The following is a 15,964-nucleotide window of genomic DNA, read 5'->3' on the forward strand; positions in this document are numbered from 1 at the left end:
ATATAGGTTTATTTCTGGATTCTTAATTTCATTCTGTTGTTCTATCAGTCTATTCTCATGCCAGTACAACCTTGCTTTGATTACTGTAGCTTTGTAGTAAGTTTCTGACCAGTAAGAATGAGGCCTCCATCTTTGTTCTTTTTCAAGATTGTTTTGGCTATTCAGAGTCCCTTGTAGTTCCACATGAATTTGAGGATTGGCTTTCTGTTTTTGCAAAAAAAGGCCTTTGGAATTTCAATGAATCTGTAGACCACTCTGGGTAGTATTGCCATATAACAATGTTGTTTTTCAATAATTGAACACAGAGTATCTTTCCATTTATTTAGCTCTTTAATTTCTTTTCAGCAATTTTTTATACTTAACAGTGTACAAGTCTTTCATCTCCTTGGTTAAGTGTATTCTGAGCTATTTTTGTTTTTTTGGATGCTATTGTAAATGGAATTTGCTTAGTTTCTTTAATTTCCTTTTTGGATTGTTTACTGCCGTTATATAGCAACATAACTGATTTTTAAGTGTTAATCTTATACCCTGTAACTTGTTGAATTAGTTTATTAGCTCTATTAGTTATTCTTTTAAGATTTATTTATTTGAGAGAGAGAGTGGGAGAGAAGAAGGGAGGGAGGGGGGAGGGAGGGAAAGAGGAAGAGAGAATCCTAAGCAGACTCCGAGCTGAGCATGGAGCCTCACACAGGGCTCAATCCCACAGCCCTGAGATTACAACCCGACCCGAAACCAGGAGTGTGGGACAGATTGTTTTCTAGTTTACTCACTGAGGATATGGCTTTTTGGGATTCCTTGCTATATGCAAAGTCCAATATAATATCCTGCTTTCCTTGGGCTTACATTGTCTCTTGTTTGCCATGCTCAATGCCTTTTAAAATTCTAGGCCATCAAAAATTGACATATACCCAAGACAACAGCTGGCTTCAGATCTCTTATATCTCTTTGGATTTATGATCCCCTTCTTCTTGTTCTTTATTTTGGCTTCTGAGGATCTCTCTTACATTCTTGATAAATCAATAAATCAATCATGGGTGTAAAAAATTGTTTTAAATTTAACTAGCATTTTTAAGGTGTTTTGCACTGGGCATTTAAAAAGAAACTTGATAGGTAGTCTGCCAAGAGCTAGAATATTACGTTATTTCTGAATAAAGATAACCCCTAACATATTTAGCTTAATCTTTCCCCTACTCTTAAATTGTCATGCTAATTTTCTTTTTTATTTCTTCATTAGTTTTTTTTATTAAGTATAATATTGAAGTGAACATCTTTACTCTTTGTTTATTTGTTGCTTTATTAATATTTTGATTATATCCTTGGGATATTTTTGAGTAGGATTTCTGGGTCAAAAGAAAAATGACCATTGATTTGAAGGAAGTTTAGGAAGTAGTATCTGTAACAATTGAATGTAGGAGGTAAGACAGAGGAAGGAAACTAATATGAGTTTTTGGTTTAAGTAACTGAGTAGATTATGATGTCATTAACTAAGATTGGGAATACAGGTTAAGGTGGGTGTGTGCGTGGGGAATGATAACAAGTTCAGTTTGGACATGTTGTATCTGAGGTGATTATAGGTCATATAGGAGAGAAATTTTCAGTAGGCAGTTGCATATACAGGGTAGAGGCTCAGGAGAGGGTTTCGGACTATAGATACAGGTATGGGGTTCACAAAATTGGGGGTGCCAGAACCCTAGGATCCATCAAATATATTTTCAGAGGTTTATGTGTTTGCTAAGTAGATTTTTATAGTAATGTTTATATTCATGCTTTCATTTCAACAATAATCTGGATCATCTGGATGACCACTTTATTAATAGTATTGCCAACTTACTTCAGTGTCTGCATTTGTATTTATGTTTATAATCTTGCTTGTGCCAAGTATCACAGAGCCTGGCTTACTATGTACATGATGCAATCAGGTCAAGTGAAGATGAAATGGTATCATTGTGTGCTCACTCATGTGAATGAAGGTTTCATAGTGTGAATAGAGAACAGTGGTGGGAGAACTGAATCATCTCATGGTACACAGTTCTATTTAAATTAAAAAGAACTGGGGCACCTGGGTGGCTCAGTTGGTTAAGCATCTGACTCTTGGTTTTGGCTCAGGTCATGATCTCGGGGTCTTGGGATCAAGCCCCCTGTCAGGCTCTGTGCTCAGCACAGAGTCTGCTTGTCCCTCTCCCTCTGCTCCTCCCCCTGCTTGCACTCTCTTTCTCTCCCTCTCTCATTCTGTCTCTCTCTCTCAAGTAAATAAATAAAAATCTTTAAAAAAAAATTAAAAAGAACCCATGTTATTAGCAGCCAGCCCCATATTCACATTCTGAGTTGGCAATTTAGTTAGTTTCAAGAAAAAAATATAACCATCCACATAAATTGATGTTTATTTCATCTTAGGAGTGTTTTAGATTTTTAGCTTTATTTGAATTTATTTTATAAAGATTTGGTTGTAAGCTTGTTAAGAGCTATAAGCATAAGGAATTTAAACTTATATATTTAGGTAAGTAAATAATATTCTAATAAAATTACTTTTGGTTAACATTGAAAACTTAAGAGAAATATTTTTTACAATATACAAATTTGTGTGTTAGAGCTGGGCATGGATATAAATGGGACTTGTCCAAAGAAAGTACAAAATGAGAAAGAAAGGGTCTGAGAACAGAATGTTAGGAAGCATCAGTAATTAAGGAATGAATGAAGGGAAAGATAAAAACTTACAAACCCAGTGTTAAGATGGGAATAAGGCGGTCAAAAGAGAAGCGAGTTCTCAAAAGGAGGAAACTGAAATGTCCTTAAACGCATAGATGGTCTTTGCCCAAACAGTTTCATTTGAAAGATAGTGTCAAAAGTCTTCTATTCGAAGTTGAAGGAGTAAGAGGTGAGAATGTAGGAACAGTTTAAGAGCAGTTTCTTAAAATGTGCTTGGTTATGATGAAAAGGAAAGAAAGAATGGGTCTAGAATGGGACATAACATCATTAGAAATGCAAGTCCTTGAGCATATTTATGTGCTAAAAAGGAGTGAATGGCGAAAGGATTCCCATATATGTCAGAAGAAATAATTAACAAAATAGGATCTCAGAAAAGATGGGACTCAATGTGATACAGGTAACAAATGGCAGGATTTCTCCTTGAAGAGTAATGATAATGTTCCTTTGAGATGAAATATGAGAAAGTTTAAAAGTGGAAACTGGAGTCATGCTTGGTAGCTTTTAGTTTTCTCTAAAGTAGGGACCAGAGTGATGGAGAGGTAGTTGTATAAGATTCATGAAAACAGTTGTGAAGATTTGTAATAGCTATTATGAGAAATGGGTAGGGAATTTTCCAACAACGTTGACAACCTTGTTGAGATCTGGGTTCTAGTTTTGGCTGTGATCACTACTAGCTCTGTGAATTAAGCAAGTAATTTAACAAATGTCTGTTCAGGTCCTCTGCCCATGTTTTAATCAGATTATTTGGGTTTTGGGGGTATTGAGTTGTATCAGTATCAATCCCTTATTGGATATATCATTTCCAAGTATCTTCTCCCATTCAGTAGGCTGTCTTTTTGTCTTGTTGATGGTTTCCTTTGCTGTTCAAAGCTTTTTAGTTTGATGTAGTTCCATTTGTTTATTTTTGCTTTGTTACCCTTGCCTGAGGAGACATATCCAAAAATATATTGCTAACACCAATGTCAAAGAGCTTACTGCTTATGTTTTCTTCCAGGAGTTTCATTGTTTTAGGTCTTATATTTAAGTCTTTAAGCCATTTTGAGTTTATTTTTATGCATCATGTAAGATCATCAGTTTCATTCTTTTGCATGCAGCTGTCCAGTTTTCCCAACACGGACTAGGTAATTTCTAAAGAGCTTTTAAGTTCCCAAATCATTTAATTTAGAAGTCAGGTGCTAAATCCTTTCTAATAAGAAATCTAACACAATAAATATTTCCCCCCTTTTAAGAGTTACTTTGGAAGTAAAAACCAGGCCTTTTTAGACTCTATTTAGTTTGAAAGTCTACATGGAAAATTAAAGAACCAGTTAAAATAGAAAGGGAAAAGGAATGAAGACTTATTTTTTTTTTCTCCTTTTCAAACACACCAACCATCCACTAAAGCAAACAACACTCACAGAAAGATACAGGAACTAGAATAAGAAAAAAAAGGTAAAATAAATTATGTCTTTTTGTCTTCTAGCTCCTAGGAATTTGTAGTGAATTCCAGCGATGTGTTAAGTTATTGTGAAATTCCAATGAGGAATTGAGGAAAATGAGACAGCCTGGAGGAATTTCTTGTAACAGAATCCACTCTAAAGGTCTAACTGCTTTGCATCTTTAAGGAGGGAGTGGCTCCAAATAAACAGAGGCTAGATAATGATTGAAAATGTAAATTCAGTGGGTCCCCTTGCTGTGCTCTCAAGAATTTTGTTCATAATTAAACTTTTGAAAATTTAAATTTAATTTACAATTTGCAGTATAAATCAACCAAAGTGACTTCCTAAATATCATATCTGGCCTTGTAAAAAGAGTTAAGACCACATTCAACAACCATAGTATGACTCTTTATTTTTCCTGTCAGAAAGTTCTTTACATAAAAAAAGACCAAAGGAATCTGAGTTGTGCCTGAAATGCAAGAAAACCCAGGGCTACATGATTTAGTGAGCTGCTTGGCCTGGATACTCACGAGCTGTTTTATGGAGCTGTGTGGACCTACTCTACTCCCTGCATACAGCTCTCAGCTAATAATGCCAGTGAAGAGGAGACCTCCAGCAGAAGGAAGGGTTCCAGTCCTGCCAACTATTACACTATTTATCTATTTACACTTCTGCATCTCTCACAGAATGTGAATTCCTGGAGGGCAGAGAAATTGTCTAATTCATCTTTTTATCCCTAGAGCCTCTAACAGTAACTTGCACATAGCAACTTCCTAATATCTGCTTGTAGGATAAGTAAATGATGTAAATCTGTGATTCAGTGTCCCAAAAAATAAAAAGCAGAGTGTATAATAATTTCTAAGAATTCTTAAGGTATGGGCAATAACAGTTCTTTTCAGTTATGCTAACATAAAAAGAAATGGTACCTGACATCTTTGAAAATTAAGGAAAAAAAAATATATATCCGAATACATGTATGAGCATATGTTGTTTTGATTATTTCCACACATCTCTGGCAGGCAAACTTTTCTAAAGCACCATCTTTATTTTGTTATTCCCTGATTAAGGACCCATGATGCTTCCTAGTTGCATAATGTATTGGTTTGGAGCCTTAGGACAATCTAATAAAAAGCAGAGTTTTCAATTAAGTTCAAGATTTCATCAGTGTTGTGTAATGGAAATTATATAGAATTATGTTATGTGGGCATAATTATTAATCAGTACTTATTTGAATGCAAGGGAAAGAAATTCAATTCAATTTAGTTTAAGCAAAAGAAAAGAAAGAAGGAAAGAGAAAAGAGAAAGGTAGATAAAGAGAACATATTTCTTTGAGTTAATAGGAAGTCCAGGAGATTGCACCTGGCTGTAGGCATGGCTGGTTCCAGAGGTTCAAATAATGTTGTCAGGACTTTCTCTCTCTAATCCTCTCTCAGGATCATTTATTTCTTCTTGGCTTTGTTGTTCAGTAGGATTTCTCCTCTCTGAAGGCAGTGTAGCCTCCAGTTGCCTTATGTTCAATTCCTTCAAAGTTTAGCAGTTTCCAAAGTAGGGGAAATCATCCCAGTTAAGTCCAGGGGAACAGTTCTGGGAAGGACTCTACTTGGCCTAAACTGGGTCATGTACCCATTTCTCACTTAATTACTGTGGTGAAAGAACAGGATATTTTGACTGGCTAAATCTGGATCACATGTCCCAGCCTTGTGGCCAAGGGAAAGTGGAATCCCATTATGGCCATTTCCTTCAAGATCACTTGGAATTGGGTAGGGCAGTCCTCCAAAGGAAAATGTGTGACTATTATCAGAAGGGAAATGTATGGACAAAAGTAGCTTAAAAGTCTACTACGCCAGGGCTGAGATGGAGCTTGTATATGCAGGTCTGGAGAACCAGCTGGCATCCATCCAGATTGCTCAGGGGTCCATTCTCAATGACTGGTGTATATGCTGTACCATTGTTAACTATTTTGAATATCATCCCCGCATGACAGCATCTTACCACTTATGAGTTAAAAATAACATATGTAATGCAATATGAGCACTGTTGAACACACAAAAACAACATTTATTTTTATGGAACAAAAATTACTTTATACCTAAATAAATTTTTTTGACAGGTATTTTTCAGAGCCTGATAAGATTTGGAACAAACAAAGAGAATTGGGGAAACTATGGCCCTTTTTTTTTTTCTTAAAGAAGAAATAAATAGCATGTATATATAGTCCTTCACAAAGTGTTTATATCATATTATCACTCTCCTCAATATCTAAAAGTGGTTTGGCTTTCCGATAATAAAACTGAATACTTCTGTCAGTAGTGAGCTTAGGGACACATGCACCAAAGGAGAGCTAAGTCCCAAGTCCCTAAGATGCCCTTCAAAAGCAGTCATCCATTTAATTTGATCTATTAAACAAACTTAGCAGTTGGGATGCCCACACAGTGAGAAAGGCTGCTTAGAGATGGAATTTTGGCTTTAATTGGTATCTTCTGTCCTTTATTAGACAACCATAAGCTTCCAATTATACACACCATCTTCATTTCAAATTATGGATTTATAAAACCTTATGAATTTTCATTCCTAGCAACAGATTTAGGAATAAACACAAGCTTCTGTCATGAACGAATATGAGGGGTTTTCTTCTCTCTTTCTTCTTCTTCTTCTTCTTCTTCTTCTTCTTCTTCTTCTTCTTCTTCTTCTTCTCCTTCTCCTTCTCCTTCTTCTTTCTCCTTCTTTTTTTTGCCACATCCCAAAGGTCATTGATAATTGACCAAACACCCACTGTGTATCCAGAGATGTGTTAGGTACTTGGAGCTATTAAAAGGAAACTTGGAAAATAATCCCTGTCCTTGAAGAATTTAGGTAATATGTCTCAGGAAAAAAATTAACATACTTAGAACAATAAGGTCACAATTAAATGGCAGCTTTGCTGTTTCCACTAATGGTGTAATAACTTCCCCTCCATTTCAGTCTGTTGAAATTTTACCCATTCTTCAGAGTCTGTTTCCAGAACTTTCCTTCATTTAGCTTTACTTGATTACTTGAATATATGGTAGAGCCAAGATTCCTCTGAACCACGCAGCCTAACACTTGACACTTAAAATGTCTTCAGTAGCTCTTTATCACGGACAGGATCAGTCCAGCCTCTGTAGCCTGGTGAGAAGCCCCTGAGAACTCTCTTGCCTTATCTCCCCTGGCTCATCTATTTGCACGTTATTTTGAAAGCAAACCAAATCCTGGTACCAAATCCAAAGCTGGTTTAGTAAACAAAACAAAACAAAATTTACCAAATGCTGTATATTTCCACATGTAGTCTGCATAGACCAGTCTTTTTCTTCCCTTTCCCCCAATTTAGCCCTTGATAAACTCCCACTCATCCATTTACCTAGGTCAGACATCACTCTCTCAATGAGGTCTCCTCTCTTTCAATCCTGTTGATTGTGCTGTCTCTGTCTTTTGTACTTTTTTTTTATGATTCTGGGTAGTGATGATTTGCTTTTAACATCTGCCTGCATTCTCCTTCTAGTGGGCAGCACCCATCTCTTACTTAGTCTGGAATCCTGAGTGCCTAGTAAGAGTTCCTGGCACACAGCAGGTCCTCCATAAAATTTTACTGAAATGAGCTGGGTTGCATTGAACTAAGTAGGAGTGTAGAGAAGACTTGAAGTAGCTGAAGATCCTAACTGAACTCCAGGTTTTTATGTCAATGTTGAAAAGGGAACAAATTCTTAGAGAAAGGGGAAATGACAGGAGCAGTGCCCCTGAGGGGAGAATGAGCCAGGCGAAAGCTGAGGACTGTGGATGGTCATATCTGGCTAGAGTAGAGGCCGTAGAGTGAAAAGTGTTGGGAAATAAAGTCAGAAAGCCTGGAAAGGCCATGTTGTGGAAGACTTTGAATGTGAAGCAAAGGAGGTGAAACATGAGGCAATAAGTACTACAATTCAAGAAAAGAAAAATTTAGAAATATCCCAAGTATCTGTGTAGAAAATGAGCTTTATCCCTCCTACAATCCTCCCTTTTGAAACCTACATTGTTACTGTTAGTATGTCACTGGTCCCAATTGGCCTGGGGTCATCTGAGCATAATAGTCTGATGGTTTGAAGCACAGTGTGATGTGTTGGGAGTCAGAAGCTCTGGAGTTGAATTTCTGCACTGGTACTAATTTGTTACCTGATATGGTGAAATCACTTCACCTCTCTAATCCCGTGTTCTCATCTGTAAAATGAAGGCAGAAGGTGGATGACATAATTCATGAGGTCCCTTTGATCTCTAGGAGTCTATATGTAGCCAAATAACTAATTCTTCCCAACTTATTAATCTATCTTTGCCCCTTGGTTTTGTTTGCTTATTTACCTGTTTACCGGGTTTCAGAGTTGCTTTATTAGACGGCTCTGTCAGTCCCACGGTCTGCTCTGCTGAGACCAGCCTCTGTGGTCTTCACTATTATTTCACACCTAGAAAACCGTCCCCAACCTTCCACGCCTCCTTAAAAACCCAGCTCCAGCCCAACATCTTTCTTAAAGCTTTTCCTAATCTCTCCAGGTCTCTTATATTTATTCCTTGCTTTTGGTGTTTAAAGATCTTTTGTCTTGAGTTATTCTTTATTTGTTTCATATTGACTTCTCTCTTTCCAGTCATTTTGTAAGCTTCTTAAAATAAGGAACGGTTACATGCAATATCTGTTCATCTCCCTTACCCCCACTCAACCCCAGTACAAAACTAGGCACAAAATAGACATTTAGTAAGGTTCTTGAATATTGAATGAATGATGTACAGGAAATACTCCTAAAAATAGAAAAACCAAGCCTTGAAAAGGATATCGATAGGGCTGGGAATTGAAATAATGTAGCATATCAATGATTTTGGGGATGGCATTTTGTACCTCGAAAAAGACAGCTTTAAGATAGGGTGATCTGTGAAGTTTCTGGTCTGTGGGCTTGTCTTGAATTAAAGAGTGGGTGGTACTAGGTCCTAGATATTCCAGAAACTCAAGGAAAAGAGAATACAGAGAACTGTTTACTGAGTGACTTTGCTGTTGGACATGTCCCAAGTGTAGCTTGAGAACATCGGGCAGAGTTACCACCCTGCTGCCACCAACCTCTGCCAACTTGGATAAGAAGCAGTGAAGTTGACCTGCCTTTTGGCTCTGAAACAAGGCGAGGGAGCACACCAGCAGGCATGGGAAGGAAGAAGTTGTGAAATGAAAGACATAAAAAAGAGATGACTATGAGCCTCTTTCCTCTTTTCCCCTATTACCCTGAGTCTCTCTCCTGCCTCCCCGATACCTATAAAGTGGTATAAACCAGAATCTTGCACTTTCTACCAGCTGGGGCATGGGGCCCAGAGGGTCTAGCTTCAGGAAAGAGAAGGCAGTGAGGATCAGTTTTGTTTCCTAAAGTGGTCCTACGATAAAAGGTTTGAAAATCACTACTCTACTCAGGTAATCAGCTTTTAAACAAACTCATGCTTAAGAAACTCAAAGCAAAATATAAGAGGGAAGTTTACTGTTTGAAGTAGTTGAGTTCTAGATCTGACAGCGTGGGAGCTCTCTTGATTGTAAATTAGCTCACAGAAATAAAACGTGTGAGGTTAGGAACTCCAAATCCTGCTTTTGCTCTCAAATTGCCTCAGGCTGCCTCTCAAAGAAAAGTCCAGAACTGTGGATTCATTGTATGCCCCCCACCCCTTCTGACAATGCCCCAAAGCTGTTAGTGCTTCTACCAGCAGAAAGGGCATTGCATTGATTTGTCTTACTGTGTGTGGAAAATGTAGGAATAACTCCCATGTGTCATCAACCATTTAGTCAGCACTCAATTCCTTAGCAGGGGAAATGGTAAGATTTATTAGGGAAAGTATCTGTCATACCATATAAATAGATGCACAGTTAAGGCAGATGCAGCGGGCAGGGTGTATATTTCTGTGTGACTGATCATAAGGAACTTATTATCAAGAACTCTTTGGAAAAATCAGTCATTTGGGAAGATGGCAAACATAAGGATACACTTATATTTTTATGCAAAATATTCCTCAAAAGAGTAATTTTGGCTCTAAATGCATTGTTGGGGTAGAAATAATTTTAATTAAAGATGTTTTTTGCTTTAATATTTTACTTTTGAGAAAACAAATGCAAGAGCTAAAAGCAGCCGAATAGTAGAAAAAGGTACACAAAGTTGGTCTCTTTTCCACTGCTGACCCCAGTCCTCAGCCTCCTTCCCCTTTAGAGATCATCATTGTCCGTTTATTTTGTGTCATTCAGAAATATTCAACACAAGCTGATCCCCCTTTTACACAAATGGTAGTCTACATGTCACATTCTTCCACAGCTTACTTTTGTCCTTAACAGTATGCCTTGGAAATCTTATCAGTCTGTACATATGGTCAGGCTCATTGTTTTTAACAGATTTAACTGATGTTGACATCTTGCCATAATGGCTTTGGGGTTTTTTGTTTTAACAATATGGATACATTTTAACCACAGCCCCCACTGCCCAGTTCTGTTGCTCTCTGCCCAAAGGTAATCAGTATCCCAAAATTAGCATGTATCCTTCCTGCCTGGTTGTTATATATTTAGTACATACCTATTTAGTATTTCATTGTGTGACTCTGGCACCACAGTTTATCCACAATCCTGTTTTTAAACACTCAGTTTGTTTTCACGTTTTTGCTGTTAAATATAATGCCACAATAAACATTCGCTTTCACGTCTCTCTGGGGACATGTATGTGAATTTTTTAGGATATATATCCACAAGGAGAATTCTAAGTCATAGGGTATGTGCATACCAACCTCATTTGATATTGCAACATTATTCTCCAGTGTGGTTTTTAACAATGCACATTTACACCAACCATGTTTTAAAGTTCGTTTGTTCTTTCTTGCTTGCTTGCTTGCTTTTCTTGCTTTCTTCCTCTTTCTTTCTTTTCTTTCTTTCTTTCTTTCTTTTTCTTTCTTTCTTTCTTTCTTTCTTTCTTTCTTTCTTTCTTTCTTTCTTTCTTTTTCTTTCTTCCTTCCTTCCTTCCTTCCTTCCTTCCTTCCTTCCTTCCTCTCTTCCTTTCTTCCTTTCCTTGCTTTCATCCTCTCTTTCTTTCTCCCTATGCAATTTCTATGTAAATAATCCCATGGTCTGCAAATAAGAAAAAATTTTTCTTTCTTTCCTCCTCCTCCTCCTCCCCTCCTACCCCTCCTCTTCTCCTCCTCTTCCTTCTTTTTAAGTATCACACTGGCTAGGACTCACTACAAGAAGTTATGAGGGGCACCTGGGTGGCTCAGTTGTTAAGCTTCTACCTTCGGGTCAGGTCATGATCCCAGGGTCCTGGGATCGAGCCCCACATCGGGCTCCCTACTCAGCAGAGAGCCTGCTTCTCCCTCTGCCCCTCCCCAGCTTTCTCTCTCTGTCAAATAAATAAATAAAAATTAAAAAAAAAAAGAGAGAGAGAACCTGTGATAACAGAACTCTTGACTTGTTCCTGACTCTAGAGAGCACATGTGTAATGTTTTACCACTGTCATGTTTTCTAGAGGTTTCTGATAGATACATGTGGAAGAGACTGCTGGGTGCCCTCCCTCCCCCCAAGAATTGGTTCTCTCCTTTTTCCTAAAGGAGTAGAATCTTTAATTTTTTTAGGGGTGAGAGGAGCAAAGAGAGAGGGAAAGAAAGAACCTTAAGCAGGCTCCAAGGCTCAGTCTCACGACCCTGAAATCATGACCTGAGCTGAAATCAAGAGTCGGACATTTAACTGACTGAGGCACCCCAAAATCTTTAAATTTTATCTGAAGACATGTCTGCCAAGAAAATGCCTGTATTTCCCAGCCATCTTCGACTACGTAAGGGCACACAACTAGTTTCTGCCATGGGGATGTAAGTGCAAGTCATACGTGCAAATTTCAGTGTATCCTAAAGGGGAAACATAACCACTTTCCCCTTTTCTACTTCCTGCAGCCTGGAATGCAGATGTGATGACTGGAGTTGGAGCAATATACTGGACTTGAAGTAATCTTAGGAATAAAGATCACACACAATATAATATGATAGAAGGAACTTGCCTCTGGGCCACCTAACTAGTCTTTTATATGAGAGAGAAGTAAAATTCTATATAGTTTGGAGTTTTCTGCCACTAATAGCCACGCCCAAGCCTACAACACTCTTCATCAGGATGATGAGGTTGTAGTCCATTCCCAGTTTCCCAGTAGTTTTTCTTTTTTCCATAAATTAGACTTTTAAAAAAAATATTTTACTTATTTATTTGAGAGAGAGAACGTGAGTGGGGGGAGGGGCAGATGGAGAGAGAGAGAATCCCAAGCTGACTCCATGCTGAGTCCGAGCCTGACTGGGGATGGGGGGTGGGGCTCGATCTCATGAGCCTGAGATCCTGACCTGAGCAGAAACTAAGAATCAGACGCTTAACTTACTGAGCCACCCAGGTACCCCCATAAATTGTACTTTTATAAATTTCTCATTTGTACTAATGAGATGAATTACATTGATAGGTTTTTAGTCATCCTTGGGATTCTGTCCTGATACACTTTTAGAGGTTACAGATGTACAAAGATTTTATTTCTTACTTTTCCTAAGGTTTTCAAATGAAAAATTTTAAATGAGAAAAGTGGGCCTGCACAGTGAACACCCATACATCAACCACTCAGAGTCTACAATTAACATCTTATTATATTTGCTTTGTACCTTGTCTGTTATGATGTGTTATAAATGCATTACTTAATTCAGTTAGGTAATATTTTAAAATATTTATGCATGTGTTCAAAAGTAAGAATAACTAAATACTTTCTTTTTTCATATTGTCTTTGTGCAGTTTGGGTATCAAAAGTATACTTATAAAATGAAGCAAGGATCTCTTCTATCTCTTCATTGAAAAAGACTGTCTAATACAGGAAATAAATTTTGAAGATTTGGTTAAACTCACCTATGGGGGTAAGTATTTGGTTAGCATGGTGCTTTTTTTAATGGGTACAGTTTTTTTTTTTAATTGAAATATAGTTGACATAAAATGTTATATTAGTTTCAGGTGTACAATATAGTGATTCAACAAATTTATATGTTATGCTATGCTCACCCCATGTAGCTACTGTCTGTTACCATACAACACTATTATAATACCAGTGACTATATCCCGTATGCTGTACCTTTCATCCTGGTGACTTATTCATTCCATAACTGGAAACCTATACCTCCCAATCCCCCTCATTCATTTTGCCCATCCTCCTACCTCCGCTCCCCTCTGGCAACCATCAGTTTGTTCTCTTTGTATTGTATTCATTGTATTCTCTTTGTATATGGGTCTGTTTCTGCTTTTGTTTGTTTATTCCTTTGTTTTGTTTTTTTTATATTCCACATATAAGTGAAATCATATCTGTCTTACTTCACTTAGCATATTACCCTCTAGGTCCTTCCATGTTGTTGCAAATGGCATGATTTCATTCTTCTTTATAGCTGAGTAACATTCCATTGTATATATATGCCCCATCTTTATCCATTTGTCTGTCAATGGATACTTGGCTTGCTTCCATATCTTGGCTATTGTAAATGATGCTTCCAGGAGCACAGGGATTCATGTATCTTTTTGAATTAATATTTTCATTTTCCTTGGGTAAATACCCAGTAGTAGAATTACTGGATCATATGATATTTCTATTTTTAATGTCTTGAGGAATCCCCGTACTGTTTTCCACAGTGGTTGCACCAATTTGCATTCCCACCAACAGTGCAGGAGGTTTCCTTTTTCTCCATGTCCTCACTAATACTTGTTGTTTCTTGTGTTTTGGATTTCTGCCATTCTGACAGGTATGAGGTGATATCTCATTGTGGCTTTGATTTGCATTTCTCTGATAATGAGTGATGTCAAGCATCTTTTCATTTATCTGTTGACCATCTTTGTGTCTTCTTTGGAGAAATGTCTATTCAGGTCCTCTGCCCATTTTTAATTAGATTGTTTTTTTGGTGTTGAGTTGTATAAGTTCTTCATATATTTTGGATATTAACTCCTTATCAGCTATATCATTTGCAAATATCTTCTCCCATTTAGTAGGTTGCTCTTTTGTTTTGCTGATGGTTTCCTTTGCTGTGCAAAAGCTTTTTATTTTGGAATAATTCCAATAGTTAATTTTTGCTTTTGTTTCTCTTGCCTGAGGAGACATACTTAATGGGTACAATTTTTTAAAATTACAGATTCAGTTTATTTAATGGGTATAAATAAATATGAAGATTGCCATTTCTTTTTCAAGTCAATTTTACTGATTTTTTATATCTCTAAAGAACTGTCCATTTCATTAAATTGTCAAATTTATTTGTGTAATGATATTCATTGTATTTTCTAGGGCCTTTAAAAACTTTGACTATTTGTAGTCATGTCCCTTTTCCCCCACTTTTTCACTTTTTCTGTCAGTCGATTTTGCCAGGTTTGCCTATTTTATTAGTCTTCAGAAAGAACTGGCTTTTGGGTCTATTGATTCCTTATTGATTTCTCCCCTTTCATCTCTTTCTCTTCCTTTTGTTATTATTTCTTTTCTTTTGCATTCTCTGTTCTAATTAGCTTTTGAGGTATATGCTTCCTTCTCTTCTCTTATATGCATTTAAAGCTCTAAATTTCCTATTAAATATTGCTTAAATTGCATACCACACGTTTTGGTACTAGTGTTTTCATTATCTGGGCATTTGGTAATTTTCATTAATTTTTCTCCCCTACTTAATAATTATGTAGAAGCTTCTTTTTTTAACAGAGTTTATTTATTCATTTGAGAGAGAGAGAAAGAGAGAGTGAGAGAGAAGGAGCAGGGGGGAGGGGTTCAGGGAGAGGGAGAAGCAGACTCCCCGCTGAGCAGGGAGCCCAGTGTGGGTCTCGATTCCAGGACCCTGAGATCATGACCTGAGCTGAAAGCAGATCTTAACGAACTGAGCCACCCAGGTGCCCTATATTTAGAAGCTTCTAACATGAATAGGACAGTGTAACTATTATATTGATTTCTAATTTTACCTCATTGTTATCAGAGAACATGTTTTATATGATTCTGGGTCATTAGTATTCATTTGGAATTTGCTTTTTGACATATTATAATAAATTTTTATAAATGTTTCATGTGTGCTAGAAATAATGTGTATTTTGAATTTTGGGTGTAGGATTACTTATGTTGTTTATGTCTTCTACAACTATGATTTTTGATTTACACACACATATACCCCCCCCACACACAAAAATACATTTGAGGTTCCAAATGACTATATTTATATACTTTGAGGCGCCTGGGTGGCTCAGTCGTTAAGCGTCTGCCTTCGGCTCAGGTCATGATCCCAGGGTCCTGGGATCGAGCCCCGCATCGGGCTCCCTGCTCGGCGGGAAGCCTGCTTCTCTCTCTCCCACTTACCCTGCTTGTGTTCTCTCTCTGGCTGTCTCTCCCTGTCAAATAAATAAATAAAATCTTTAAAAAAAAAAAAATTTATATACTTTGATTATTGACCTGTTTGGACTTCATTATGTTGTTTTCTATTTACCATTCTTTAATTTTGATTTTTTTCTTCTCTACTTTCTATTAGGTTGATCTAGTTTTTTTTTTTTAAGATTTTATTTATTTATTTATTAGAGAGGTTGAGAGAACATTTGCATGGGAGAAGGGGCAGAGGGGGAGGGCAGGGGGAAACGGAGAGAATCTCAAGCCAACTCCACACTGAGTGCAGAGCCCAATGCAGGGCTCATCTCATGACCCCGAGATCATGACCTGAGCCAAAACCAAGAATTGGTCGCTTAACTGACGCCCCTAGGTTGATCTAGTTTTAAAATGTATTTTCCTCTTTCCTCTCTACTAGAACTTTGCTATCTGCCGAGGGTTAGGATAAAAATTTAA

The 15,964-nt window shown here is 37.3% G+C and overlaps 1 protein-coding gene across 6 annotated transcripts in view; it reads left to right on the top strand.

Annotated features, from left to right (window-relative positions):
* Positions 1-15,964, top strand: part of ZNF280D (zinc finger protein 280D) — a 302,477-nt gene that overhangs the window by 49,100 nt on the left and 237,413 nt on the right. For all 6 annotated transcript variants that reach the window (XM_036107001.2, XM_078079286.1, XM_078079290.1 and 3 more), the window contains exon 2: positions 12,922-13,040. The gene's annotated coding sequence lies outside the window, so the exon portion shown is untranslated. The remainder of the gene's footprint in view (positions 1-12,921; positions 13,041-15,964) is intronic.

This window comes from Halichoerus grypus, chromosome 8 (assembly GCF_964656455.1).
Source record: "Halichoerus grypus chromosome 8, mHalGry1.hap1.1, whole genome shotgun sequence".
NCBI classification, from domain to species: Eukaryota; Metazoa; Chordata; class Mammalia; order Carnivora; family Phocidae; genus Halichoerus; species Halichoerus grypus.